General features: G+C 45.2%; 1 pseudogene; it reads right to left on the reverse strand.

Annotated features, from left to right (window-relative positions):
• Positions 1-2719: 2719 nt before the first annotated feature.
• On the reverse strand, positions 2720-4691 carry LOC114706221 (annotated as a pseudogene).
• Positions 4692-5050: the final 359 nt, after the last annotated feature.

Consider the following 5050-nt stretch of genomic DNA (forward strand, 5'->3'; position numbering starts at 1 on the left):
TTTTATTTCATTTTTGTGCCCATCACTGGCTGAAACTTACCAAGTAGGCTAGGCTAGCCAGCCAGCTCCAAGATTCTGCTTGTCTCTTCCTCCCTAGTATGTTGTGGAATATTACTTTAACTATGTAAAAGTGTGTTACATTTGTTTATGCTACATTTGTTTAACTAGGAAAAGATGTGTTACATCAGTTTATGCTTCGTTTAATTATATAAAGATGTGTTGCATTTGTTTTACCTTGTCTGCCTAAGGCACCTGATTGTTCTAATAAAAAGCTGAACAACCAGTAGCTAGGCAGTAGAGAAATAGGCAGGGCTGGAAGGCAGAGAGAATAAGTGGGAGAAGAGAATGAGAGAGAGAGGAAAGAACGAGGGAGAAAGAGAGGGAGATGCTAGGGGGCCAGCCATTTCTCAGAAAAATTTCAAATTGAAGGTATCAAGAACAAATTAAACATAGTATACCAATAAAAAATGCACAGTGTAACTACTTAAGATAGGCAAGGCTAAGAGCTACTGTCAGACCCTCAACACACAGCAACCCTGTTTCCATGATTGTACTAGACCTATCAAGAAAAGCTGTGAATGGCAACATCATAGATACAAAAGGTCATTTGTTCTTGGGTAGTAGCCCTTACCCAAGAAAAAGATGGAGGCAAGTTAACTTGTACTTTTGACTTGGGAACAGTGGCTGTGCCTTAATCTACTACTATGTCAGCCAACAATTGTGACTTTGCAGTTACCAGCCTGCTTCTCTAGCAGTGGCCTAGCCACTCAGGCTGCGCAGCCTGGTAGGAATTCTATTCTCCCAGGTATCAGGTCTATCGCTGCTACTAAAGATAGCTTTAACTAAATCTCTATTGTTCTATTTATAATTAAGACTCAAGACTCAAAGGCTGGAGTGAAAACCTGCTAGCTCAGAGAAACTGGGTCATAACTAGCTAACCTCTCCTTGCTTTTGTCTCCAAAAGACCCATGCTTCCACTCTGCCAAACCAAAAAAGGCTATACCAGCCACTCCAAATACCTCCCTACTACTTCCTGTGTCTCTCTATCTCTTCCAGATGTCCTCTGATGTTCTATGATTGCTTTCTGTCAACTAGTTGCTAACTCAGCTGTGGTGATATTGTGTCCCCCAATATATTGAGCACCCTAATAAATTTATCTGGGGTCAGAGAACAGAACAGCCACTAGACAGACATAGAGGCCAGAAAATGGTGGCACACACATCTTTAATTCTATCACTTGGGAGGCAGAGATCCATCTAGATCTCTGTGAGTTCAAAGCCATACTGGAAACAGTTAGGCACAGTAACAAGAGCCTTTAATCCCAGGGAGTGATGGCAGAAAGCAGAAAGGTATATAAGGCATGAAAACCAAGAAATAGAGGTGGGTTAAGTTTTTAGGCTTTTAGCAGCAGTTCAGCTGAGATCCATTTGGATAAGGACTGAAAGGCTTCCAGTCTGAGGAAACAGGATCAGCTGAGGAAGTGGCAAGGTGAGGAAGCTGTGGCTTGTTCTGCTTCTCTAATCTTCCAGCTTTAACCCAATACCTGGCTCCGGGTTTGATTTTATTAATAAGACCTTCTAACAATTCATGCTACACTCAGCCTCCTGACCCAAGGTTAATTTTATGTGATCAATGCAAATGCAAACTCGGGGCTCACAGTGTGATCAAATATCCCCCCAACATTAACCCAAGATTTTTTTTTAAAAAGAGATATACTAAAATGAAAAACTCCAATAACTACAACAGACTCCATAGCCCAGGTACAGTCCACACCAGTTTGAAGAACAGGTGAGTGACCCGCCTCCCAGCTGAGCTGCCCTACTCCCCAAACCTTGATCTTGAGGGCACATCCTTTGACTCTCTCCCTCCCATCTCTGCACCAGCACCACTGCTGGGCCCTGCCCCCAACTCTGGGTGAAATTCCACTGCTCTGATGCAATTCTCAACAGTGACCTGCCTGCCTACTGGACTGCCTTCACCCCCTGGATTCTGTTCCCCCAAGACCACTCTGCTCTCTAACCCCTCCCACCTCATCATCTTCCCCACAGCCATCCCTTCCCCACAACTCTGGCAGACTTCTAGGTCCAGGCACAATCCACTCCAGTTGAGTGACCTGCCTCCCAGCTGAACTGCCCCACTCCCCAGACCCTGATCCCCGTTGCCATGATCATAATGGACTGAACCTCTGAAACTGTAAGTGAGCCACCCTCAGTTAAATGTTTCCTTTATAAGAGTTGCTGTGGTCATGATGTCTCTTCACAGCAGTAGAAACCCTAACTAAGACAGAAGTTGCTACCAGGGTAATGGGGTATTGCTGTGATAGGCCTGACCTTGCTTTTGTTTGGAGTAATTTAGACTTTGGTTCTTTGAGTTAGGAAAGCAGTGGAATGCTTTAAGCACTACTTAATGGGGCATACTAGTAGAAGCATGGAAGACAATGGTGTTCATAATGATTGAAATGTCAGGAGCTGGCTCAAGAAGTTTCAGAGAATACACCAGACAGACTTGATAAAGCAATCTACCACAGACTTTGATTTGTTAAATACCACCCCTCCCTTGACCTCTGGCTCCAAGCATACTCCCTAGAATAGTACAGGCAAGGAAGACTTATCTATTGGGAAGAATTCCGAACACTTTTCCAAGGTAGAATTCTGACTAGTCAAAAAGGACCCTTCTTTTAAGGGTTGTGGGAAACTAGACACTGCAACTTTATTTAGTATCAGTGGCATTTATTTGAAGCAAATTCAGCTCCAGGAGTTGGACAGTTGAATGCAGGAGGAGTTCCACTAATTCCTTTGATTTGTAGCAGCTTGGCCAAACCATTCAGTTTTTGGTGGAGTCAATCCCAGGCCTCCATCTGGCATCATAGTGTCAAGTCCTGGAAGAGTTGGGATACCAGTTGGCTCAGGAGCAGTAGGCATGGTGCCTCTATTGTTTAAGCCCATAACACCTGCCATAGCCATTTAGCCCATCCATATCTCTAGTTCTCTCAAATCAGGGAAGGTTCCCTTGAATCCTTCCTGCTGTCACTGCATTTCTTCTTGTTGCTGCAGCATTTCTCTTCAAGGTGCCTGCACTCATCTTCCTGCCTGAGCTCTAGCTGCTTTTGTTTCTGAACCTCTTGGTTATACAGTTCCTCCATTCTCTGAAGCTCTTCTTGACACCTCATCAAATCCTGCCTCATTAGCATAACCTGGTGCACATGGCATGCTGCCTCCATCTCCATCTTCAGCTTCTCATGAGCCTCCCTGATATTTGGGTGCAGTTGATCCTGCTGTTGCTCTTGCATCTCAATGAGTATCTTCCAGTGGGTGACATTGGCTGTGCAAATCTGGGTGGCTATTCTTGCTCCTTGTGAAATTGTGGGGGTGGGGGGGGGGGGGGTGGGGTTGGTTTTATGTTTGTTTTTGGTTTGTTTGTTTTTATCAGCAGCTTCTCTGCAAGTTCCTCTTCATCATCTAAGTGGTCCACAGGCTCCACAGTCACAGGCCAGGGAAATGTGTTTAGCAATAATGAGCATTCAGTGCATCTGTCCAGAGGTTTCTGAGTAGCTGAATTCTCTGAGTTTCTCAGAGAATTCTCCTCAACAGTACTTTTCCCTGAGGGCTTTCCTCAGTCATCCACAATTACCACAGCCCTCTCCACCTGGCCAAACACAGAAAAGGTTTCTTCTAGCAGTTCATTGGATACGTACTAAGGAAAAGTGTGGACTGTAAGGAATCCACTATAGGACAAGCAAAGTGTACATGCTGCTGCTTTCCATGGAGTGTCATATTGCCCAGCTCCACTTTGGCAATTTTCACTAGGGGTCCTGTTTCCAAGCAAATAAAGACAAAGCCGGGCTGGAGAGATGGCTCAAAGGTTAAGAGCACTGGCTGCTCTTCCAGAGGTGTTGAGTTCAATTCCCAGCAACCACATGGTGGCTCACAACCATCTATAATGAGATCTGGTGCCCTCTTCTGGCCTGCAGGCATATATGCAGGCAGAACACTGTATAGATAATAAATTCTTTAAAAAAAAAAAAAAAAAAAAAAAAAAAAGACAGACGAGATCGGGCGCGTTCAGTTTGGGAGGCATCCAAGCAGTGGGACCAGGTCCTGTGCTCATTGCATGAGTTGGCTGTTTGAATCCTGGGACTTATGCAGGGTTGCTTGGCTTGGCCTGGGAGGAGGGGACTGGACCTGCATGGACTGAGTCTACCAGGTTGATCCCAGTCCTCGGGAAGTGGGGGGGAGGCTTTGCTCTGGAGGAGGTGGGAATGGGGGATGGGCTGGGGGGAAGGGGAGAGGGGCGGAAGGGGGGAGAACAAGGGAATCCGTGGCTGATATATAGAACTGAATTGTATTGTAAAATAAATTAAAAGAAAAAAGAAAAAAAAGACAAAGCCTTTATCCTTAAGAACAAAAACTTTGCCTGCTTTCTTATATTTCCCAGAAAGTTTCCTCATTTCCTCCTCAGTAACATCAGGGGAAGATTGTCCACAAAGAGATGGCTACTCCAGGTGACGGTCTTTCTTGGTTTCCTAAAATTCTTCATGTCAATAGTTAAGATTTCATTCTGTCTGCTGGCCTGCTGTCCATTTGCAGGTATTGGTAGGGTGGCTGCTGCTGCTGTTGCTGCTACTTGTGGTGATGTTGATGATGCTTTTTTGGAGTATGGTTCTGCTTCTTCAAGTTAAAGCTTTTATTGCTCTGCAGTTTTGAACCCTTGACTTTGATTTGAACACAGCAAAGTGTCTATCTCCTGTTCTTCTCTAACCTCCACTTCCTCTGCACACAGTTCTTTGCTCATAGTAAAAGTGACGCTGCACAGCCTCCACCATCCCGAGCTCTAGTTATAGTTCCTTATGGTATTTTTATTATTTTATAATTAATTTAATTTTACATATCAGCCACGGATTCCGCTGTCCTCCCTCCTCCCACCCCTCCACTTTCCCCCAAACCACCCCCCATTCCCACCTCCTCCAGGGCAAGGACTCCCCTGGGGATTCAGCTCAACCTGGTAGACTCAGTCCAGGCAGGTCCAGTCTCCTCCTCCCAGGCTGAGCCAA

The sequence above is a fragment of the Peromyscus leucopus genome, chromosome X (genome assembly GCF_004664715.2).
Source record: "Peromyscus leucopus breed LL Stock chromosome X, UCI_PerLeu_2.1, whole genome shotgun sequence".
In the NCBI taxonomy this organism is placed as follows: Eukaryota; Metazoa; Chordata; class Mammalia; order Rodentia; family Cricetidae; genus Peromyscus; species Peromyscus leucopus.